General features: G+C 47.9%; 1 pseudogene across 1 annotated transcript in view; it reads right to left on the reverse strand.

The window, feature by feature from the left end:
* The window catches only part of LOC144369680 (E3 ubiquitin-protein ligase RNF213-like), a 67,621-nt pseudogene that overhangs the window by 1,422 nt on the left and 40,611 nt on the right, over positions 1-25,588 (reverse strand). The window contains exons 21-37 of the transcript XR_013429432.1: positions 24,002-25,154; positions 22,911-23,104; positions 22,546-22,701; positions 18,297-21,911; positions 16,401-16,537; positions 15,743-15,838; positions 14,716-14,834; positions 13,856-13,987; positions 13,293-13,418; positions 12,740-12,877; positions 12,343-12,481; positions 10,736-10,927; positions 9,862-10,007; positions 8,585-8,739; positions 7,211-7,423; positions 6,757-6,938; positions 6,022-6,142 (exon numbers count right to left, since the gene is read on the reverse strand). The product of XR_013429432.1 is annotated as an E3 ubiquitin-protein ligase RNF213-like (transcript). The remainder of the gene's footprint in view (positions 1-6,021; positions 6,143-6,756; positions 6,939-7,210; positions 7,424-8,584; positions 8,740-9,861; positions 10,008-10,735; positions 10,928-12,342; positions 12,482-12,739; positions 12,878-13,292; positions 13,419-13,855; positions 13,988-14,715; positions 14,835-15,742; positions 15,839-16,400; positions 16,538-18,296; positions 21,912-22,545; positions 22,702-22,910; positions 23,105-24,001; positions 25,155-25,588) is intronic.

The raw sequence follows: 25,588 nt of genomic DNA on the forward strand, positions 1-25,588 counted from the left end.
ACATCCTTTCAAATCCTTCTGGCCCCACTGCTTTTTAAAGAGAAGGACTTAATTCCCAATGTCATTTTCCATCTTCCTTCTTTTCAGGTCTACCCCTTTTCCTCATCAAGAGGTATTTCAAACTTTAAATGATAATAATGTACACACCATTAAGCTCTAAGAGACCTGAGCATTTTTGGACTATTTGCTTTAGATCTTGTTTTACTTATTTACTTAAAGAGGGGGTATTGCTATGTTGTCCAAGCTGCTCTCAAACTCCTGGACTCAAGCCATCCATCTGCCTCAGCCTCCCAAGGAGCTGGGACTATAAGGATGTATCACCACCCTTGGCTAGATCATATTTTGAAGGAACAACACATATACATCCAGTTGTGGCATCATGGGCAACCCTTTCTTGTCAAATCCCCTCCCCACATTCCTAAGCTTCTCTGAGGACTTGTGTGCACCTGTGTAAACACCCTGCCATTGTCCTGCACCATTCTGCCCTCAGGCCTGGGAGGCCTCACTGCAGGCCCCTTCAGTGACTTCCTGGTGAACAGCTCAGCTGCTTTAACCACTGTATATTCTTCCAGATACCTGTTTCCAGTAACCAGTATTTAGTGTGTACTTGAGTTTTTGCAATTCTGAACAGTCCTGTACAAACAATCTAGCATATGTCTGCTTCAGTAAAAACAAAATGTTGGGCTGGGAAGCAGCTGGGTTAGGTATAACACTTTTCTGGCATGTGTGTGGCCCTGAGTTCCACCAGAGCACCATAAAATAAATCAAAGTGTCTATTGGACACACATTTAGAAATGCACATCTCCAGCAACTCAGGGTAGTAAATTTATTTTTTTCTCAAATTCTTTTATTTTTAATTAATTTTTCTATTTATATATGACAGTGGAATGCATTGCAATTCTTATTACACATATAGAGGACAATTTTTCGTATCTCTCATTGTATATAAAGTATATTCACACCAATTCCTGTCTTTATACATGTACTTTGGATAATAATGTCCATCACATTCCACAATCATTTCTAATCCCATACCTCCTCTCTTTCCCTCCCACCCCTCTGCCCTATCTAGAGTTAATCTATTCCTCCCACATTCCCCATCCCTACCTCATTATGAACCAGCCTTCTTATATCAGAGGAAACATTTGACATTTGATTTTTTGAGATTGGCTAACTTCACTTAGCATTATCTTCTCTAACTCCATCCATTTAGCTGCAAATGCCATGATTTTATTCTCTCTTATTGATGAGTAATATTCCATTGTGTATATATGCCACATATTTTTTATCCATTCATCTACTGAAGGGCATCTAGTTTGGTTCCACAGTTTAGCTATTGTGAATTGTGCTGCTGTAAACATTGATATGGCTGTGTCCCTGTAATATGCTGTTTTTAAGTCACTTGGGTATAGACTGAGGAGAGGGATAGCTGGGTCAAATGGTAGTTCCATTCCCAATTTTCCAAGAAATCTCCATACTGCTTTCCACAATGGCTGCACCAATTTGCAGCCCCACCAGCAGTGTATGAATGTACCTTTTTCCTTACATCATTGCCAACACTTATTGTTGTTTGTATTTATAATAGCTGCCATTGTGACTGGAGTGAGATGAAATCTTAGAGTAGTTTCGGTTTGCATTTCTCTAATTGCTAATGATGATGAACATTTTTCATAAAGTTTTTGATTGATTGTATATCATCCTCTAAGCAATTTTTAGCAGGAAGAGTGAAGCAGATGGCATCATTATACCAGAACTTAAACTATACTACAGAGCGACAGTAACAACAAAAAAAAAAAAGAATGGTATTGGCACCAAAACATACTGGTAGACCAATGGTACAGAATACAGGAACAGAGACTAACCCACAAAATTACAATTATCTTATATTAGACAAAGGCACCAAAAACATGCATTGGAGAAAAGATAGCCTCTTCAACAAATGGTTCTGGGAAAACTGGAAATCCATATGCAACAAAATGAAATTAAACTCGGATTTCTCACCATGCACAAAACTCAACCCCAAATGGATCAAGGATCTAGGAATGAAACCAGAGACCCTGTGTCTAATAGAAGAAAAAGTAGGCCCTAATCTGCATCATGTAGGATTAGGCCCCAATTCCTTAATAAGATTCCTTTGGTGCAAGAGTTAAAATCAAGAATCAATAAATGGGATGGAGTCAAACTAAAAAGTTTCTTCTCAGCAAAAGAAACAATCTGTGAGGTGAATAGAGAGCCTACATCTTGGGAGCAAATCTTTACCTCTCATACATCACTAATCTCTAGGGTATATAAAGAACTCAAAAAGCTAAGCACCAAAAAGACAAGCAACCCAATCAATAAATGGGCCAAGGACCTGAACAGGATAGTGAATTTAATGATTTAATGCTGTTTCTGAAAGTTTGTAGTCAGGCATAAATTTTAGTACAGATGTTAGCACAAATGTCCACTCTGCATTATACAAGTAAGGAAAGTTCCCTATTTCTACTTTGCTTAGGGCATTTTTTTTCTAAATCATGAATTTTTGTCAAATGTTCTCTCTACCTTTTTAAATTATCATTTAGAGTTTACTTTTTCATTTATATAACTGATGACATTTGTAGATATTTTTAAGCCATCCTTGAATTCCCAGGATTGATCATACTTGGAAATGATGTGTGTTTAATATCCTGAAATTTTGATTTGTTAATTAACAACCCACTCAGCAAAGGGCAAAGGACTTAGACATTTCTCCAAAGATGCATACATACCTGAGAAGAACATGAAAAAATGTTCAGCATCATTAATTATCATGGCAATGCACATCAAAACTCTCTGAGCTGGGCACTGTGGCACATACTCAGTGAGGTCAGAGGCTGAGGCAGAAGGATCACACATTTAAGGTTAGCCTCAGCAACTAAGCCAGATTCTGTCCTAAAGTAAAACAATAGGCTGAGATGTAGCTTAGTGGTGGAGCATCCCTAGCTAGAGACAAATGTAATAAATTGATACAGTAAGTCCCCTTCTAGGTACACATCCAAAAGAAGTAAAAGCAGGCCTCAAATAAGTTCACAGCAATCACAACAGCCAGAAGGTGGAAACAGCCTGAGTGCCCATTAACAGATGAGTGGACAGATTCAGTGTCCACCCATACAGTGGCATTCATTATCCAGCCCTAAGAAGGTTGAAGGCTGACACATGCCACCATACAGATGAACCTTGAAAACATCATGCTAGGTGACACAAACCAGAAACCAAAGACAAATGCTGAACAACTCCACTTATGTGAGTTACCTGTGGTAATCAGAGTGACAGATAGAAAGTAGAGCAGGGATCTATATGGCTTGGGAGTCCATGTGTGTGTGGAAGGAGGTAAGGACACTCTGGAGCATGATCTGGTGGCAGCACAACACCCTGTGCTTGATGTCGCTGACTATATGTTTAAAAGTGTTTACATGGTGCATTCTGTGTCATGTATATTTTAGCACACTTAAAAAAATGCAGCAGTGGCCCAGTGGTGGGGTGCTGGTTGGGGAGGTTAATGTTAGGACAGAAGGGAAAGCCAGTTCCCTGAAACCTGTGGAAAAATATGCATTACAGACATGAGCCATGAGAATTGGTCTCCCTTGCATCTTTCTCTGCAGACTACCTACCCGCCTAAGACCTACCTCTGTCTGCCATGTCTAACCTTCCTGTCAGAGCTGATGGACAAGATTCGAATACCCATCATGTGCTGGCTACTTTCAGCTTTTACCAATATCCAGGGGTGTAGGAGTTAGCTCTGTAGTGGCAGTCTGCAGGAGGTAAGACTCAGGCCCCAGACATCCTTCACAGTTTCACTTAAACTTCTAACCAAAGGAGGAGAGCAGCAAACATCAATCCAGGGCAGCACCCTTTCCAGGCTCAGGGAGCCAAGGAATGGAGCTGTAGGGATTCCCTGTAGCTGGAGGAAATGCACAGAGCACAGACCAGTGTATAACACAGGCTTCAAGCTCGGTAACTAACTGGGTAGCATCTGTGGCTATGGTTAGTTGCACAAGGATCTGATTAGAAGGAAATGAACCAGAAACCTGTGAAGTTTTTGAGGTCATTACATTGGGGAAAAAGTCTCCCATGAACAGGTGCATGCCAGCTCTCAGGGCCAGAAAACCCATCTCTCAGCTAGCAGGCTACCTGACCACCAGAGGCCACACTGGACCTGGCTGAATGCCCAGTGCATCCCCAGGGTCTGAGGGTCCTGGATGGTACAGGAAAGACTTGGAGAGAGCTGTGTCCAGGCCATGTGGGAAGGTGGTCCAGGATGCCTGTGGCCATAGGTCAGATACATGCTCCTTCTCACCATTTTTTCTCTACTTTTCCTTTAAGAACCTCCACAAGAGTGGTCCAGTTCATACTTTGAACATAGCTTTGCTGCTCTAAAGCATACCTGTTTTTCTCTCCTCCCTGATCCACCTAATATCTCCTTCCTAATCCGGGAAAACAGAATTCCTTTGAATAGCCTCTTTAAAAACACTCTGTTCCCCCTGATAGAGGAATCACAGCCTCTGGGACAGGAGTCCCTTGTGTTTCTCCTTTGCTAGCAAAGCAGTAAAATTTCCTTTTCCCTTTTCTCAAAAACAACAACAAAACGCCAAAAATTTTTTTAAAAAAATCCTTTAAGTTCCATGGCACATAAGCATACTCTGAGAAAGGTTTCCCATCTTCTTTCAACTAGATGAGGCCAAGGGATTTATTTAGGGTGATGAAATATGAGCTGTACTCTGTGTGTGTGTGTGTGTGTGTGTGTGTGTGTGTGTGTCCTGGGCTGTGTTCTTTTATAAAAATTTTTGGTACTGGGAATTGAACTCAGGGGCACTTAACCACTAAACCTCATCCCCAGCCCTATTTTGTATTTTATTAAGAGACAGAGTCTTACTGAGTTGCTTAGTGCCTTGCTATTGCTAAGGCTGACTTTGTATTCACAATCCTCCTGCCTCAGTCTCCCGGGCTGCTAGGGTTACAGGCAGGTGCCACCATGCCCAGCCTAGGCTGTGTTCTTAAAGGCACTGTGTGCAGGGGCTGGAGTGTGGCTCAGTGGCAGGATTCCAGCCTAGCATATGTGAGGCCCTGGGTTCCATCCCTGGCACTGCCACTCCCTTCTTTTGTTCCCCAGGCTGTGACAGCAGGAATAGACTTTGAAGATAAGTAGCTGGAAGGTAGCTGCTGAGGAGGACAGAAGAGTAAGCGAGAAGCAGTGTGGGCCCCTGGCAGTGTTAGCAAGCTCTGGCCCATATAGGCAATCCTGCACAAGGCCTGTGACATTCTGATCAAGTCTGAATACGCTGGCACCTGGCATCTATGCCAATCTCCTTCTGGTGCACCTACCTACATTTCAAAGACTGCACACCTAAGTGGTCTTTCTCAGACACCCTGACAGTGGGTACACTGAAGGCCAATGGCTGTACACCCACAGGATATGCTCATGAGCTATTTACCCTAGCCCAAGATCACAGGGTGACACAGGTAGGAACCGTGTTGTGCTGAGTGGCTGTTTTTGGTGGAAAGCCACAGAGATGATGGCTTTCTCTGAGGGGTACTGGTTGCGACATCATCAGCTTTATCTGGTGTTGGGGGCAGAGGCTCATGGTTCCCATGGTCCCATGGACATCATGTATTTTGAAGTCCCAGCTCCAGTGGCATTCTCCTGCATTGCTATCATCCTGCCAAGGATGGTGGTGAATTTGCCCCTAAGGGCTAGGCTGCTGGCCTGCTCGAGGTATCCTGGAGGTGGGTAGAACCTAACCATTCAGCTCTTGCAAAGCATCCACAAGCAAGTTCCCTGAAGAAGTCCAATTCTGTACAATCATTCCTATTCCTAAGTGACATGCCCCAACTCGGCAATCAGGGAGGGCAAACTCTTGAACAACTGAGTTTATCCATGCAATGGCTGGCTGAGGATCCACATTCCCCTGTGCAACTGGGTGACAGCCCAGCACTGACCTGCAGGTGAGGGCAGAGTGGGCTCCCAAACTCTGCATTTGACCAAGAGAAGTGCCCAGTGCTCACCTTGTCTAGTGAAAAGACGTACTTGGTCACCAGCTGACACAGCTCAGGAATCTGGCTCTCAGTCCCCAGGAGCACGTGCTCCACAAAGAGTGCAATGGGGAAAACAGGATTCCACTGGGTTCTGTCAAAAGAGGATGTTACATACTCAGCTCTAACAGAGGACTCTGAGACAGGAGGAGGGGACAAGAGAGCAGATGTAAGGCAGCATGGGAAGGTGAGCTGACAGGAGGGGTTATCCACCAGCCCTGCCCTCAGCACTCCCCCAGTGCTCTGTGCAGGCAGGACTTGGAGTCTCACTTTGCTACCTCAGCATGCACTGCCACTGTGCCCACTCTCTGACAATCCTGCATACAGTAAATCTCTCTTGACTCTCACAGCACAGCATGGATTGGGACTCTCCCCAACACTGAAGGCCTGCCCCTCTGCTTGCCCTGCCCAACCTTGTCCTTTCTAATGGCTCCCTGCCACCACAGTGGTTCTCAAGGTGCAGATTAATAACCTGCCTTTCTGTGGCTCTGGGGCACCATGGCCTCACTGCATGTGGTTTTCCTCTTTCTCCAGCATCTAACGAGATGCCTGGCACTTGACAGGGTTCATCAAGGGCAGACTGAGTGCACAAAGAGCCCCTCCCATGGCAGGAGCACCTGCTCTCCCTGCTGCAAGGTGTTCCAGGACCGGGAGTCCACTGGTGAGCACAGGCTGAGCACGCCAGGGAGAGCCAACTCTGGATCTCACCTGACCTCTGCAGTGACAGCTCTGGCTATGCTCCCACTGCCTCACAAGTACCCATTGGAGCAGACAAGCTCCAGCAGTATGGACAGCTTCTTCACCAGCTGCAGCCAGGTCTGGGGACTTGGCTTCAAGATGTCTCTTGTCAGCATTTCAGCACAGGCCATTGTAGCAAATGCATCCAGTGTCTGGGAAGAGGCGAACACTCACATGACCCCACAGGGCCCCTGTCCTTCCACCCACCCTCTTCTTTGGCTGAGGCTTCCTTAGGCCAGAGGTCCCAGCAGAGGCAGTGTGTCCTTGTATTCCAGGCTCTTAACCTGCTCCTTTGGGTCTCGGGATACAGGAAGCACAGCTGTTCCCAAAACCTCTGGGCTATGCTGATCCACACACCCCTGAAGGGTTTCTCCTTCTGCTCCCAGGGACAGGCCAAGGGCCTGAGCCTCCCGAAGGGCTGTACCATCTCACTGCCAGCCATGTCGTGCTTTTGTGCAGCTTCAGTGAGGCTCTGCAGAACCTGTGGGTGGATGGTCAAGATTCTGGAGAAGTTGTGCAGCCGGGTCCTGAAATGCTGATAGGCCAGGTGCACCCACGGCAGGCAGAGCCCATCCACAGGACTCCCTGAGGCTGCTTGCAGCTCACAGACACAGGACCACAGGGCCATCTGCAGAAACTGGGGTTTTCAAGGGTTTTCAGTATGTATTTTTGAATCATAAAGAGATGTTTTCCTGTAGGAATTCAGAACTATTCAAAAACCACAAAAAAATAAAATTACAAACCAGACTTCCTATTTCCTGACTGCTTTTTAGTAGAGTCTCTAGCCATTTTCCTAACTGTTCCTTGCCTCAGAATCATCCTCAAATCAGAATCACTGTGTTCCTGATTTTTTCCACTCAAGAATAGGTTATAAGAATTCCTCTACCACTCATTATCTGTGAAAATATTGTTTTCAATGGTTGCAAACAACTATTTTAAAATGGTCCTACTTTAATTTGTCCCTCCTTCATTTATTTGAACACTTAAATTGTTTTTAATTCTTTGTGATCAGAAACAAAGCTGGAAAGCCTTGCTGTGAGCACTGTCCAACCACCCTGCCATGTGACCACTGCTCAGTACCTGCCCAGGAAGCCTGTGAGCCTGCCCTTCTTTTTGAAAACTCAGTTTTTCCAGATGAGCAGGTACAACTGGGATCTGGAGACTGCTTATCTTCTTTTGACTGCCTGGTGGGGCTGAGCATGTGAGCAAAGCTTTCTAGATTCCTGCACAATTATGCCCTGTGTAGCTGGCTTATAAATTATACCCATTTTTTAAATCAGGATAATTCTGCTCATTCCCCAAAAGATCTCGCTAACCTTCCCTCATGCTGGCTAGAGTATGTTCTTCAATGTTCTTTAAGTTTCCATCTTGGGCTGGGCTGCTACTCTGCAGTCAGCACTTGCCTAGCATGCCTGAGGCTCTTGATTTTCTCCCCAGCTCCAGAAACAAAAAAGTATCCACTTTCCCATTGAATTTCACTTATTATTCTTACCGTAAGACATCAGTTACCTATTTGTCTTAAATTTGTCAAGAGAAACTCAACGATTTCAAGAGGGTGCTACAAGGAACCTGGAGAGTTTTTCAAGGTACTAGAATATCCCATTCCAGGAGGCCTTGGGGAGTGATGAGGACTGGCCCTGTGTTCTGAGCACCTTGGGGGATATTCTCAGCCTAGCATCCTGTGTGGCTTCATTTTGTTCCCCCACATGGCAGCACCAGCTCTCAGAAGTTGAGTTCCTGTGTTTGTCCCCAGTCTATACCATGCAATTTTCACACTTGACCTTGAGTGGATACCTACCTTCATCTCCTCCCAGGTGGACACTTTCATGGTTAAGAGCAGGAAGTCTCTCAAGTAGCACTGAACCAGCTCCTGCTGGTGATCTCCAGGGAGCTTGGCAAGAAACACGCCCAGGGGAGTCTGCTGGAAGATTTCCACTAACTTCTCTGACCGTCCTGCAGGGAGGAAGCCAGAGCGGCTTGAGACAAGTGAAGCCACAGCTGAGAGAAACTTGCTCCCCAGTAAGGAGCCACAGGCTAGTGTAGCACCCTGGGGCATTTCAAAGACAAAGTTCCATTATGGGAATAGAGTATGGTGGATGTGTAGCCTAGGTGACATAGAAAGGAAGGCAGGATCAACATTCAATTTAGGTCACAAAATCCACATTAACTCCAACAGGAAAAAACATATGAGGTAGCCTGAGTTTTGTGCTGCAAGTCTGTTCAGTGTAATGGGCCCAAGTAAGTTCCCAGGGAATCACGACTGAGTGGGCTTCTCTTTAGGGCTGGGGTCAGAGACTACACCAATCAGAGAGATTTGCCTTCCAGCAGATGGGGAGTTGGCTACCTACTTCACACTCAGCTGGACAAGCAGGTCTAGGCAGGTCATTCCCCCAGGGGAAGAAACACTCTCTCAGCAGGAGACCAACTGCTTCACTTTGGTTTGGGACAAGTGGCAGAATGCAAGCCCAGGAAAGCAAGTTCACCTTGAGCATACTGGTTCTCTAAGTACATGTTGAAAAGATGATTTCACATATATCTGAAAAGTGACTTTTCAAAAAACATAGCAATGCCACTGGCTTTTCTGAAATGACTATGGCCAAACTCAGCCCCCAGCTATGACTCAGGAGGAAACAATGGCTCAGCATGGGGAAAAGGGTCATGTTCCTTTCATTGCTAGCATTTGCTGAGAAAGCTTGAAGGGGCTGTTTCCTGGGTCTAAGCCTCAGAACAGGAATGGTCAACTTGCAGCAGGAAGTAAGCTTCATCCCTGCTGGAACATGCTCTAGTTCACCAGACTGCCAGCCAGAGAGCCACTAGAAATCACCTCACAGCCTCCCTTCACGGCATGACTTAAAGGCTTCTGATCTCCTGGAGACTCTCATTTCTTCAGCAGACATTTCAAAATGAAGGTAAGACATGAACTTGAGTCTATTCCACATGCAAAGTGTGAGAACTACAAGTCCCAGAATTTACCAGGTGCTAGCTGCTGTCTGCCCACTGATGGTCAGGCAGTGTCTTTGTGGGTAAAGGCTGCTTCACCAGGGCTGCATCGGGCCCATCTTGAGTAGGACTCACCTTTTGCATCTGTGATGTACTGGGCCTGGACCCAGAGGTCTTCCAGATAGTCCCTGATTCTCCAGCTGAAGGGGACACTGTTGAAAGCACCCTCGGGAAGGCTCATATGGTTCTGTACTACGATAAAGGACATCTCACTCTTGGATCTGCAGTGAGGTGAGGTTAGTGAGAATCAGTTCCTGAGATGGTGCTCCAAACACCAGCGGACATATGCCACAATTCTCAGAAGGTGCTGTGGGTCAGGGGTGAGGGGGTAGCTCTGCAGTAGAGTGCTTTCCTGGCAAGTGTGAGGCCTCAGGTTCCATCCCCCACACCACATCAAAACAAGACAAGGTGCTGAGGCTCCATAGACAGCTGCTGTCTGCCTTCCTGGCCAGGGCTACCAGTGCACAGAAACTGGAGGGCTACCTCATAACCCTTGTTTACAGGCAGAATGAAAGCAGGCCACCTGTGCAGGGCCTAGAAAGGGCCCAAAGCTTCAGGCAGGACCAAGTCTCCAGTGCCTGTGCCTGCCCCTCTCCTGCATCTTATTGGCCTACATTCCAGAACTGAAGTCCCTGTAATCTGAACAGAAAACTTGGGGAGGTTCCCTGACAGAACAGGGGAACAGCATAAGGGAACACAAGCATGATTAAGGACATAGTCTCTCCAAAAGGCAGTGTCCCCACTGCACACAGAATCCAGCCTGGCTTTCTGAACTATCACAGATGCCCTCAGAGAAGAAAATGAGGAAAAAGGAAATGGAACAAAGACCTGCCAGGATGCCATGACCACTAGGCTATAGAAGAAGCTGGAGAAACATTCCTCGGAAAGCAGAGCCTACATTCTCAAGCCCAGGAGAGCTACTGAGGGTGCTGTGAGGATTTTCATTCACCTTATGTTATTCATCATAACCGGAATGTTCAGCAACTTAGTGTTACTAAAAATAAACATCCACAGGTCCTGGGCCCAGGCTGGTGAGTCTGGTCTGATCAGAAGCTCGAGGTTGCCATCTCTGTCAATGAGGGAGATCATGCTGGCCAGCAGAGGGGTGATTACGCTTTGGACCCGCTTCCAAAGGGTATGCCTGCAGCAGGGGTGGGACAGAGGACAGGGGACAATGGCTCAGCACCACAGTCAGTTCTATGATCTTGATGCCTCCTTCCTCTGTGTCAACAAGCCTTCTAGCCTACAAGCCAGGGCTGCAAATTGAAGTTCTCATCGCTTTTAAGTGTAAGAGACTCACAAATGCGATTGTCTTAAATTAGAAGCAGGACTGGATGGAACTTAATTCTACATCTAGTAACAGCAACTAGTGCCTTGAAAAGATGAAGAAATATTTGCTGTTTTTGTATATAATGTTTTTTTAGAACAAGCCAAATAGGTTCTATAAACAAATCAAATAATAATGAACTTCACTAAATAAATAAACTTTGCAAGAAAAAAAAATCAGCTGTGGATACCATATAATAAAGATGAAGAGATGAACGTAAATTTGATCTAGATGAAGTTAAGTAAGAAAACATGTTCATCCAGAATTCAGCTTTCATTGTGGATGTTTCTGTAAATAACCCTGAGTACTTTAGAGTGACAGCGCTTAATTGGTTGAATTAACTACATCTCACTTTCATGTTGCAAAGATATGTTTTTTACATAATAACAAAAATTCTATAATTTCTTATGGTAAAGGACAAGAATTACTAGGTAATTGTGTTGGAAAATAAAGTAAGGCCTTTTGTGTGAATTTTTTTTTCCTGAATATATAGTACACAGGATTCTAGAGAGAACTTAAAAACATCTACTGAGAAAACAAACATCCCACTAGTCAAGGACATCACTTGACTTAAGACCTCAAACTAGAACATGCACAGAGGATGGGGAAGGGGTGGTCGTGAAAGAGGTTCTGGGCTGGAGGAGCTGAGAGCCCTGGGAAGTGCTCTCAGAGTAATGCAGTCACCTCAAAGGGGTTCCAAGAGACCAAATTTAAACAACTTGAGAATCAAAAAGAATATTAAGACAAGGCTACTTAACACAGTTAGCTAAAAAGCAGAGGACTTCTGGTGTAAAGGACTTCAAGGAGGCTGGCTGTCTAGCCCCAAGGATATGTGATGTTAAGTCCCAGACACACAGTGTTAGTGAAGAGTCATAACATCCAGCAGGGTCCTAAGGCTCTGCTACCCCCAGAAATGGGCATTGAGGGTACAGTGCAAGCAGGTCCAATTGTTCCTGGGTGTTCCTTGTGACCACAGGGAAAAAACTGGTCCCGAGTACTGTGGAGACCATGGGGTACTGAAAAGGGAGGCTGGCAAATCCAGCAAGGACAGAGCAACAGTGGCAAAGGGGCAATGGGAGCATGGCTCGGACATGTGCTAGGAAAGGGAGACCATCCAGGGAGCAAAAACATAGTTCTGCCCTCCTCAGAGGTGGAGGAAAAAACACCTGGTGTGCTCCTTCCCCTGGGACAATATAGTAGATCCCTGCACTGCCCGGTGCTCACAGTACCTGAAAGTGCCGGCCTCCTGGAGTGCATCCTGGTTCACAGCCTCTCACCCCACCCACTCCTTCAGACTGCAGAGCTGGTTCTATTCTTGCTTCTTTAGAAGGACAGAGAGGCGCATCTTGGATATCCACAAGAACGAGGCTGTGAAAAGGCAGAAGGGACATAATTTGGTCCACCTGTGAGCACCAAGTTGGAGGCTCCACTGTGCTGCTTGACCAGTTCCCCCAGAGAGGGAAGCCACAGGTCCTCTGGCCAGGCCAACTCTAGAGAAGAATTCTAGAGATGTCCTGAGATTCCCACTATGCCAACTGCATCTGCCAAGCCACAGAAACCCAGAAGGGCAGCTCGCCACACTCAGCCACCTGATTCCCTGATGAGAAGCAGGGACATGACTCATACCATTGCTTACACTGTCCCCATTCAAGAGGCTGAGGAGGATGGTGACTCTCCTCATGTTGCGTGTGCTGCTCTCCTGGTCCCTGAACATCCCCACGGCACTTTGCACACAGCTCCTCAGCAGTCTGGTGGTGTCCAGGACTTGTGCCTGCCAAGGGAGATAGCACGTCATCTGCTGCTGTCATGTCCAGGGTGGGTGAAAGCTACTCTACCCACACAAGAAGGTGGCCTCGTGTCCACGTGCCCAAAGCATCAGTGGCCAGTTTCCATGGTGAAGCTGACCTACAGACCTCTCCCAGCTGATCCCTGTGTGCTGCCCAACCACCCTGAGGACCACTGGCAAGGTGGTTGCTGACATCAGGGATTTGGTTACTGGTTGAGGGACAGGGCAGAGCTAATTAGGAGTCTTCATAAAGAAGGGAATGACAGATCTTGTCCTGGTAAGTCCCTCATACTTCCAGCATAAAGAGAAGGCAGGGCTCAGCCTGACCCTGGCACAGCTGCCTGGGCTCCTCCAGCTCAGCCACCTGCAGCCAACAGAGAAACAGAGGAGAACTCACATCACTGCCCCTCAGGTCCACGGCCTCCCATTCCATCTCCTCAGGACCTTTCTCTTCCATTTCCATTTCTGCCACCTCCCCTGACATGCTAGTCTCTGCCTCCATCACCTCCTCCTGGTTGCCTTTTGATGCAAGCAAAGGGAACACAATCTAGTCACCACTTGGAGAAGGAAAAGGATGGGGTGACACCAAGTCTGTGCCTATGCTGAGAGCTTCACCAAGGTTTCCTGTCCCAAGCTTCAGTGGCAGCCCCAGTCATGGGGACATTTGTCACCCAGTTTAGCACAAAATCTACTGTTCAGGTGTCCCACAGCCTGGGGCACATGACCCACAGCACACCAGTTAATACACTGGGTGTTGCTCCTTGGCCTTCCCATGGCCCTGGTGATCTTGACCATGAGCCAGGCAGGTCAGTGCCACATCCTGAGTTCTGGCTGAGGCCAGGTGCCAAGACTCAAAGGTAACTCAAGTGTGGCAACCCTGACTCCAGCCCCACAGGAAGCTGTCTAACTTGACACCTTCCATCTGCCTCTCTGCCCCCACTTTCCCAGACTGAAACCTTGCAACTCACGCTCAGGGCTGTCTCCTGGCATGAACAGCTGGCTGATGGTAACACTCTGCAGCTTAGTCACACCAGAGGACATGAATGGGAACCTCCAGAGGTCATCGATGTGCACAGACCACCATAGCCCTGTGAAGAACAAAGCTACCAAGTCTTCTCAAGTCTTTTCACTTTCTTCTTGTCAGCCATGAGCAGGGACACACCTGTGTCCAGATGTTTAATCACACTACTGACAGAGGAATGATCAGTACTTCAAAGTCTATGTCCCTGAACACACCAAAACCCATCAATTCCACTACATCATATCAGCATGCTCACCATCAACCTGTGTGTTGAGACTGATTAACTGGTGTGCAAAGGCTACCTGGATCCTGTCTATGGTTCTTTACATGCATCTTAGCATACATACTGTCACTTAGTTAGAAAGTGCTTCAAGATACTGACAGGTTGTCTTTCCATCTGTGAAATTATTAAACTTATTTTCCTCTTCTCAGAATACCAGTTGTCTTACATAATCCAGTTTGTGATCATTCCACAGAAAAAGAGTTGGGCTGATTTGAAGGCAAATCAAGGAATCAGGCACAAGGAGTCAGCACTAGGGCTGGTTGCAAGGAGAAGATCTCTGAGTCATTTGTACAATGAAAAGTTGGAGCAGGAGCTTATCCTGTGCACACCTGACATAGCACAGGCCTTGCTGACAGAGCAGCAGCAAGTCCCAGGGTGATGGCTGTGAACAGTGAGCCAAAGAAGCCCAGAGACAGCTGGAGTTGGTGTTTGACTTAGACATGCAAGCAGCATGGGACCCCTGAGAATCAACCCAGACATACTTAAAGACAGTCACTTATCTTTGGCCCTACCTCCATGAAATCCCACATAGGATGCTCTGCTTCCCATCTGGGACAGTTTTGTGATGAAATAGACAAAGATGCATCCCTGAGTTCCTTGTATTTTGTTGATTTCATTGATAGCAGAGTATCTATTTAGAAAACAAAAATCAAAACAAAGCAAACAATTGAGCAAAAGCCAAGGTGTGAGATGGCTGCTGGGTGTCCCTGGAGCTGTCAGGGGCTTTACCACATTCCACACAATGCCAGGGGCCACCACATCTCTTGTGAGAGGAGGATGGCTTCTTGTTGGTGGGGTCACTTTCTACCTCTCACTGCTGATCAGAACTCCCACTCGGCATGTCTCAGGGCCCTCACATGCCAGAGGGTGGGACTTGTTGGCCTTCCCATTTTGAGAGAGTACAGTGAGGTACAGTGCCCCTTGCACCCCCAGTGGTGGCAGACCACCTCCTAGCAGGATCTGGCTAGCCTTAACTTTGTACTAGGCTACCAGTACTTTAAAGGGGCAGAAGTCACTCTTACATTACATGAGTAATAGAACACACCAATTATGAAAGCAACAGATTTATAGTCATCATAAAAAATGTCCAATAAATATTAATTTATTTACATAGTTTTACTGCCCTTAAACTTATGATAAGTACTTTTTTTTTTCTTTTTATGCAGTGCTGCGGATTAAACCCAGGGCCTCAGACATGCTAGGTAAGTGCTGTACCACAAGGCTACATCCCAGACTAAACTTTAATCCTAATTGTGTGATTAAAAATTAAAATGACAAAAAAATGACTGCAAACATAGCTTTAACACATTCTTCTACACACTACAAATATTCCATTATTGACACTTCTTGCATTTCAATTCTGTGCCATTACTGGCCTTTTCCTTCATCCTTTCCTCTCTAGCTTCCCTAGCCCATGTCAGGAGCTGGGAGGGAGAGTCATTCTTATTTTCACACTGCTTTCAGGAAATAAATTCTTCAGGAGGTCCTGGGTAGATTTTGGCTTCCTGTGTTTCCTGAGAAAAAATACTAAGAACATACTTAGCTGATGCAATGAACTGAGCATTGTGAGCGCCATCATCAAAATCCAACTGGACAATGAGGATTTTACGTCTGGCTGTCTTCATTAAGCTGCTTCTGAAAGAAAAATTGAATCACCCAAGTGAATCCTCTGTCCTAAAACACAGGCAGCCATGGCTCCGTAGGCTGAGGCACAAGGGTCACAAGTTCCAGGCTAGCCTCAGCAACTCATCAAGACCCTGTCTGCAAATTAATAATAATAATAATAATAATAATAAAAGGGCTGGAGATGTGGCTCAGTGGTAGAGCAGCCATGAGTTCAGTTCCTAGCATAAGTGAAACAAAACAAAACATAAACATGGATCACAACACTCCACAAAGTGAAGGGAAACACAAGCCATGCAGAATAATCCAGCATCCAGTAGGGTCTCCTTCCACAAGGTGAGGAGGCAATCCACTGGAGAAGGAAAGGGCTACACAAATATCAAGAGACATATGATACAGCTGTAGAGAAGGCCACTTATGACAGGGGCTGGAAGGGCATACCATGAGGCTGAGCAATGACCTTCTCACAGTGTCCAGTGCTCAGAGTTCCTTTCGAGTGGCTACCATGCCCCATCATGGGATACCATATACCTAGGATGGGGGCTGAGGGCGATGGCCAGGCAGGACACCTCACCGGACTTCCTTGAGGAATGAGTACTCGGTGTCGAACTGCTGCAGTGACAGGATCATGGGCTTCGGGGCCAAGCCCTTCACTTCCTCCCCTAGGGCCTCGCAATCACGGCTCGTCAGCAGTCTGGAGAAGGTGGTGACCTGCAATGTGGGTGCGCAAGCCATCAGCCAGAATTCAAGCGAGGGCACAGAGTGGTGGGTTAGAACCCAGGACCAGGGGGCACTGGGACAAAAAGAAGCCTGACCCCGAGCAGGTTTTACATACAAGGAATGGCTGAGGCAAGCAGAACCTCCAGGGTCAACAGATGACAGAGAGAAGACTTGCCCTGGCCAGAAGATGCCTTGGATGCCTTCTGAGAAGCCAATGTCTCTTTTCCTATTTTGGTCCCTACCTGAGAGCCTCCTGATCCTTTAGGGCTCAGCACAATACCATTTCTTCTTGTAATCTGGCTTCCTGCTATCAGATGGAGTTAGCCACTGGCAACTCTTCCTCCCCTCAGTAGTTCCCAAGTCTCTGCCATGGACCACATCCCATGGTGCAAACCCAGATGTTCCTAGGCATGTAGGACCTCAGCTCTCCAGACCCCTTCTATTTTTTTTTTTTTTAGTACCAGAGATTAGATGTAGGGGTGTTTAATCACTGAACAACAACCCCAGCCCTTTTTTAAAATTTATTTATTTTTTAGTTGTTAATGGACCTTTATTTTTTATTTATTTTTATGTGGTGCTGAGGGTCGAACCCAGTGTCTCACACATGCTAGCATTCTACCACTGTGCTACAAGCCAACCCCTTTAGCCCTTTTAATTTTCATTTTGAGATAGAGTCTCACTAAGTAATTTAGGGCCTCCATAAGTTGCTGAGGCTGGCTCGCTTTGAACTTCCCATCCTCCTGCCTCAGCCTCCCAAGCCACTGGGATTATAGGCATGTGCTATTGCACTCAATTCCAGACCCCTTCTCTGGGCCTGTCCTTATGAATAGGCTTCAGGTTCCCACATCCAACCATACAGCAGACATCAGAACCTATCCCAAACGGATGTCACCACCACTAGCTGCCAAACCCACTGCTGTTCCTGGATTCTCCATGGTGATTGCACAAAGCTGCAGTGAGCTCAGGAAGGCTGTCTTCCACCTCCTTCCTCCCCTTACTTCCTGCTAACTGTCTGCAGTTTGCACCATGCCAGCAGCCTCCTGACAGCTCTATCCTCTCAATGTCAGTCTCTTGCTCCACTGTATTCCCATCACTGGGGCAGTGGGGTATGTCCACATACATATTGCTTCATAGCTCCTCTCTGTGCAGGCAAGACAAAGCTCAAGGCTGCTGACAAGGCCCTCCACATGTCTCTCCACCTATTCCATCCCTGTGAGACCCAGCACTCAAAGCTTGAACTTTACCGTCTGTCAGTGATCTCCTCCAGGTCTCTTGCACAGATGCAGATTCAGACTCAACACCTGTGTCCCACAGAGGCCTCTGCCTCTGACACTGGCCCAGCAAGCCCTCTCTTTTAGTGCAAAAAGCCTCTCTTAAGGAGAACCACCTAAGATCCATGTCCCTATCTGGAGTGCACCTTTCACCTATGACACACACTAAGGGCACATGCATGGGAGACATTCTCATCCATTACTCTTACTCTGTCAAAGGATGGGAAGCAGACCAATTCACTTACATCCCAGGTGGACCCAGCACTCTGGGACCTGAATGTTGTGCCCAATGCTGCTCTCAGAGCAGAGCTCTACTCACAGTCAAAAAGAGGCCTAACTGAACTTATCCTCCTTGTGCCTGTATGAAACACACCCGTTTCCTAGACTGCACACTATCTTGAAGAGAGTCTAAACCTCTGGGCCCCAGGGACCAGGGCTCTTGGGTGAAAGAGGAAAGGGAAAGGCTGTGGAGCAGTCACCTCTGTGAAGATGGCATGGCACTCCGAGTCCCCATTGTGAAGTTGGGCCTGGAGGAAATCTGCAAAGGACTGATGCTGCTGCTTGTACCAGTATTCCTGTGACAGCACCTGCCCAGCAAATGAGCCCAGTGCAGAGTTGCTCAGCCTCACCACAGCATCTGGTGTGGCACAGTCCAGCAGGATCAACTTGGCTTCCTAAGACACCCTGTGATATAGCTCCTCCGTCAGGTCCCCGGGGCCCTGCCTCTCCACAGCCTGCAGCACCACGGAGGCACAGGCATCGGAGTGGTAGCCGATGAAGACGTCAGCAGGGCTGTACTTGTGCCCAGCCAGGAACTGATGGGCCTTCACTTTAGCAAACTGCTCTGCCCACTGCGTGAGCTCCTGCACAATGCTCTTCTGCCACCCCTGTAGCACCGAGCTGATGTCCAGGTAGTGCTTCTCCAGCCTGTTAATGAGGGGCACAGGGAACTGCTCATACACCACATTTTTTTCCTCGATAACAATCAGACGGAAGTCAGGGTGGACCCGACACTTGACACGATGGGTGCCGAGCCCGAGGTCCACGTACTTCTGGCCCCTGAAGTAGACGTAGTACTGGTTGAGTGCATCGTACAGGCTCTCATATAGGTGCTGCAGGTTCAGCAGCACCACCCTCTTGCCGGTCTCCATGCAGATCTTCACCCGGTTGATGTTTCTGCAGATCTGGGTATACTCCTTGTCCCGGGGAAAACTGGAACCAAAGATGATCTCAGGCTGCTGGTCCTCACTGAAGAATGACTGCTGCAAGATGTGCAGGGCCATGTAGTTTTTGGTCAGTATGAGCAAGTAGCGGGATTCAGCTTCTTCCACTTCCCCCACTGCTGGGAGTATGTTCTGCATACTCCCACAAATGTTCTGCTTGATGAGCTCCAGGGTGCTGACCTCTTCCACACACCCGGCCTCAGGTAAATTGGCCATGAAGATGTCCAAAGCAGGGATGTCATCTTTGCCACTGAAGTTCCGAAGGACTGCACGTGCAATATCCTGTGGAGAAGGCTTCTTGTTAGATGCTCTGGCGGTGGCGAAGACCATCTTGATGAGGCTATAGTAGTCGCAAAGCCCGAAGAATTCCTTGTTCTGCCTGCTGCACACTGTTTCATAGGCCTTGGCAAAAGGAGTGAAGTACCCTCGGACCCTGTCCTGCACCAGGCTGTCTGAAGAGCAGATCCCTCTGGCACTCTCTATGAGCTCCTTCTCACTGGGGCTGCCGCGGGACACAAACATGCCCCTGTTCATCTTGGCAGGGTCGAGGGCCCAGTTGGAAATACCTATGAAGCCGACTTTTTGGTGGGGGGCAGGATCACCTTCAATGCACCCATCTTCTAGCAGTGGGTGCAGAGCCTTCAGGGGCATTTTGGGGGAATCTTCTGCCAAGCCAACCTCATCCAACACCACCACAGACACATACTGCTGCAGGTCCTTCCCCTGCTGGAAGCGAGCACACTGCTTAAAGGTGTTTATGATGCCCTGTGGGGTGCAGTGGGGGCTACACTGGAATGACACCAGATGGACCTGCTTCAGGCTGCGGAAGAGAGCGGAGTGTGCGGCCTGGCCCTGCATGGCATCTGCCACGATGGTCTTGGCGAGAGATTTGGAGGTGCCAGGCTTTCCCACGAGGAATAGGGGTATCTTTAGCTCAATGCAGATGATCATCATGAAGACATTCTCCTTCAGAGCCAAGTTCCTGGCTATGGTTTTCCTCAGAGGCACCCCACTCAGGAAAAGATCCTGTGCGTGTGTGATCTCGTCCAGGATGACCCCGCTGTTGTCATATGGTTCTGGAAAATACCTGCAAATGGCTCTGCGGTAGGACTCCTTGTCCTTTAGGGAGGCATGGTAACAGACCCCCACAGCTAGTACCAGGGACCAGAGGACGGGGTCTCTCCTGAAGTTATTTTTGCTGACACTGGTCTCGCAGAGAAAGGTGTTCAGCTTCACCAAGAGCATCTCGCTGCAGCCATGAAACCATGTGAACACCTTCACACAGCGCTCCACATCCCAGGGGCTGACGAAACTGCACTCATTTTCAGTGTTCCTCATGATCCTCTGAGAGGCAGAGAGCACTTCCGTGATTACATGGGTCTCGTCCTCACTGATCCTGACATGGTCCACCAGTCTCTGCACAATCTGCTGGATGTAGAGCTTTTCAGCAGTGTTGTTCAGTTGCCCAAAGTCCCACACCAGAGGAATCAGGCTGGGGGGCAGGGCATGGACACGGTACACCAACTGCCTGAGGGGAATGGAGCCCAGCCTGTCTGCTGTCTCCTTGGCACTGACCTTGTACCCCAAACCAGCTGACTCCAAACAGCAGATGGTCTCCTGGGAGTGCTTCCTGTAAGAGTTGCAGGCAGCTATGATGTGCAAGCCTGAGTCCTCCTCCAGGGGCTGGCCATCCACGGTCTGGTCACACAAGACTTCCTTAATACAGCTTATGGCTTCTGTTGTGTTGGCTTCGTCAAAGAACAAGATGGTGTCCAACTGGTGTTGGTCCTTATTGGATAAGGCAGTTTTCTCAGCCTCCAAGACTTTGGAGTGAATCATGACTGCAGTTGTTCCTCCATGAACCTTGACCAACTTCATGGTCTCAGCCTGGGCACCACAACGCCGCAGATCACTAAGGAATTTAATGAGCCTGGTTTTCCCACAGCCAGTTTCTCCCATGATGATAACTGGGATCCCACACCTGAACCGCATTTCAATGGCCAGAATCTTGAGCATGTTGTCCATTGTAAGCTCATATGTTTCATCAGGGTCAAAGGCCTGAGGAATTCCTAGTGGCTGGCAGAGTCTCAAGAGTTTCTCGTGTCTGGGCAGGTTATCAAAGTCAACATTGAAGGGCACGCCTTGAAGCAATAGCCCCCTGTACAATTGTTCTGTCATGACATCTTTCCTGATTATCTCCCCATTGAGATGGTTGATGGCATCAACGCTGCCATTCTCATTGGGCTGGAGATGGAAGCCTATGAATGTCATGGTCTCACGGTTACCATTGAAGAACACATAAGGGTGAGGCTCTGACTCCCACCTCCTCCAGAGAGTGAAGGGGGCGAGCTCTGCCTCATCAACCCCATCCATGGTGACCATGTGCTTCCCTGGGCTCTGGTCAGAGGTATGAAGTGTTGGTGTGGCAAAGTCTCTTGCCATGAAGATCACGAAGGTGACCACGAAGTTCTTGAAGCCCTGTAGTGTATCTCCAGTAAAGTCTGGATTGCAGAACACAGAGGCCTCACAGTCCTTGAGCTGACAGTTGAGGAACTGAGCAAAGTTCTGGAGCTCAGACCAGGAGGGGTTGATGACCCCACAATATATGAGGAGGTGCTGGATGCACTCCCCTGGGGTACCTTCAACAGAGTCTGCTTGGTATTGAAATGTGTCTAGGTTTTGTTTTATATGGAATCTTTTTAAATATTGGTAAGGTCTTTGGAAAGTAGCACTGCAGAACTCTCTCTCATCCATTCCAGGCTCTATGAAGCTCCTCTCAGGGCTCAGCTCCATGGCTATCACTTCTTTGGGAGGTCTGCAGATGACTCTGGGGAAGATGTCAAGAAAACTAAACTGGGGGGCATGTGGATTCTGCAAAGAAGAGACATAAATAGAAGTTAGAATTTGATTTCCTGAAAGATGCCCATATGTGTTAACCTTCCACGTGGTCTCCTGTGGATAGACCTTTATGAAAACAATCACTTGAATGCATGTGGCTTTCTGCAGCCTCTTGTTCACAGAGGCTGGCATCTGCATGTTAGAGCATTACAGAAGCTCAACTATGGCATCTGCATTATGAACCATAAAGCTATATCCAGTCCTATGACTTGATCTCTTCACCAAGCATGAACACATTTGTAACAATAGAACTCCCACCAGCTAACAGGTTTCCATGAATGACGTCTCACTGTCTTCTTCACTGGCAGTAAGGGAGACAGTGGCCATCAACAGAGGAATCCTCCACACTCAGCACCCCTGGAATTCAACCCAAGACATAGGAACCAATCTGACATATCCAGATGAATCCAAGATGCTACCAATCGACATGAGAGTATTCTCATTCTAGACATCATTAAGATCTAAGTTGAAGCATGCATTTCCCCTAACATGTACTCACAGCTACCCTAAGGTGAAAGTGGAAAACAACCAAGATGTGTCAACCCAGGCTTCAAGCCACAGAATCAAAGGTGTGCCATGACCACCTGAAAATGCCCTGTCTACATACCAGCTTTGTAGACCTCTTTGGCAGTACTGAATTTCCTTCTGTAATTTCAATGATATATAAATGTCATGGGTTCCGAAGCCACATTTTCCCACTTATATCCATTAGGTATTGTAAAATGAGGATCTTGAAAAGAAAGACCCAAGTTCCAGTCTGTACCTAAAGACAGAGAAGCATGGGTTTGAAAATACACAATTGCCAACCATTCCTCCCAATCCCCAGAACCCTCCTGACTTCTTCCTTGGGAGAAGAGTACTGACTACAGGCAAGTATAGAACGAAGGGACTCTTCATTCAAGGAGAAGCAGATGGGACCCTGGGAATGTGAGCCTTCTGATGTGGCCATTCAGTTGCCATGTGGGCACTTACCGAAGCAGTCACATCAAAGTGGAATATCATGGGCATTTTCCAATACTGAACATCCCAGAAAGACAGGAGGGAGCCCAGGACCTGGCCCTCATTCACCTGAGCATCAGTCAACCGAACAATCTTTAAAGGCACCTTTTCACTGTTTAACTTCTTTTTCAATTTTTCATGCAATCTCTTCACATAGAGAGATTTTCCTAGAACGTTAAAACAAGGAAATTAGATCCTAAGCCTATGGATCAAGAGGAACAGATTCCAGAGAGATTAGAAATTACTTCTCAGCCAGGAGCAGTGGCACATGCCTATAATCCCAGGAGCTTGGAAGGCCAAGATAGGATGATTGTAAGTTCAAGGCCAGCCTCAGTAACCTAGTAAGGCCCTAAACAACTTAGTGAGACCATATCTCAAAATAAAAAATGAAAAAGGCTGGGGTAGGGCACCCTTGGGGTAAATCCCCAGCTAAAAAAAATTAAAAAGTTACAGTTACTTCTCTATATAAAATTCAAAACTGATGCAATGGAACATCATATTAGAGCACAACTCCACCATGAAGTCAGAGTCCCTAGCTGTCACCCACCCAGCATCCTCGAATTCCCCATGATGACAATGGTGGAAGTGTAATAAAGTAAAAGCAGAGGCATGTCCCCCAGTGGGAGAGAGAACAGGTTGTATCTGGACAGGGCACAGTGATGCTCACAGGTTGAAGTCAACAGAATTGAAGTCACCACCTCTTTCCAAGGAAACATGACAGTGACTAAAGGGAAGGTGCAAAGGCACTCTTCTCCTAGAGCTAGAGCAGCTGTGCCTCTTCTGCTCACACCAACACAACCCGGAATAAGTCAAAGGAGGTTATGCAGGAAAAAAGTGACCTGCAGAGAAGTCCATGCAAGGAGAGGATCAGGGCTTCCAGGAACTGCAACCTGGATGGAAAGGTGGCTCCTTCTAGGGGAAGCACTGACCGCAGGGAGTCAGACTCTCCTGAGACTCACTTTCCCACCTGCAGAGGGTTGTCAGCTGAGGTGCCCACTGCTACAGAGAAAGGGGACACTAGGAAGCCCTGAGAGACTGCCTGCCCATCCCAGCACTCTCATTACCAAGTCCTGCTCTCTCTGAGGCCACGATCCCCACACACATCCGGTCTCTGAACACAGCTGCTGCTGACAAGGTCTGTGCTGGGACCTGGTAGTGATGTGCCAAGTAGGCCTGGATGGCATGGAGGGGCGCCTGGGGGATGATGTGGACTTTGTGCTGGCTGAAGGCTGAGGGCAGGTAACAGCACTCCCGTGCTGCATCACAGACCAGTACTAGCTGGTAGTCCACCCGGGGACACTGTGTGCACAGGCTGTGGAAGAGGGCCTCTGCCTGGCAGGCCACCTCATAGCTCAGCTGATCCGCAAACAGCAGGCTGTAGACCTTGTGCCCCTGGGAAACCGGGGCCAGGCAGCGGTGCAAGAGCAGGGCCACCTCCTCAACCGTGGTCCCTGGGGTACAGAGTAGCACCTCATTGAAGGTGGGCAGGGGCTGGCCTGGGGCCTGCATGTAGATAGCCAGGGCAGCCAACAGCACCTCAGAGTGGCCACATATGACCAGGTTGGGCTGGCCAGCCTGCAGGCCCACAGGAAGAGACCGCTCCACAGGAGGCCTGCCCATCATGGCCAGGTGAGCCAGACAATGGCCCAAAGCCTCCAGGTCCAGGCAGCCAGGCAGAAAGACACTCATGCACTCCAGGGACTGTTTCATGATGACCCTCAGCTTGGTCACCAGGCTGATCTTAGAGGATTGCAATAGTGGTAATTCTTCCATCACTGTCCTCATGTGGTGCCTGGGGGCCTCGTTGAACCCTTCGGTGGCCCTTAAGATGTCAGCTGGGGTGCAATTGTCTTTGATGAAGGACAGTATCATGAGGGCAGCTTCGCTGGGACTCTGCTTCCTGAGCTCAGTGCTCAGGAGGACCAGCTGCTCGGCCGTGTAGAAGTTGAGGTAGAAGTGCTCTCTGCGCTTCCTGCTCACGAACTCCTTCCAGTCATCCAAGAAGTGCTCCATCTGCCTGCAGAGGGCTTCCAGGAGCTGGGTGACATCCCCACTCTCTGTCAGCTGGCTTACCAACTCCAAGTGGAAGTCCATGCAGATGGAGACGCCATTCCTGGGGCAGCAGTAGACCTTGGCAGTCCAGATCCGGAATAGCATGTTTCCCGCAGAGTACAGGTTCAGGAAGGCTTGCACGAGCCGCTGCACATGGCAGAATAACTGGGGGAAACAGGGGCATAAGGCAGATGTCACAGTGAACTACTGGAGGGGGACATGCCAATCTAGACACACACAGGTTCTAATTGAAGGGGCTTGGGTTCACTCCTCCCTTAGGGTCACTGGGAAACACGATCAGCCTAAGGAGTGGGCTCCCATCTTTGGGAAGTGATCAAGTGGCAGATAAGAATGTCGACTGTGGGCTGGGCTGTGCTCAGTGGTAGAGCACTTGCCTAGTATGTGCCAGGCCCTGGCCCTGTATCCAGCACTGGGGGAAAAAATGTCAATTGTGAAGTACAAATAAACTGTAAGAAAAGAAACTTTACATGAGAGAGACTATTATATAAATCAATAACCTGTGTCAACAATTACTTCAGATTTTTTTCAGTACTGGGGATTGAATCCAGGGTAGTCTACCACTGAGCTATGTCCCCAGT

Source organism: Ictidomys tridecemlineatus, chromosome 13, assembly GCF_052094955.1.
Source record: "Ictidomys tridecemlineatus isolate mIctTri1 chromosome 13, mIctTri1.hap1, whole genome shotgun sequence".
Classification (NCBI taxonomy): Eukaryota; Metazoa; Chordata; class Mammalia; order Rodentia; family Sciuridae; genus Ictidomys; species Ictidomys tridecemlineatus.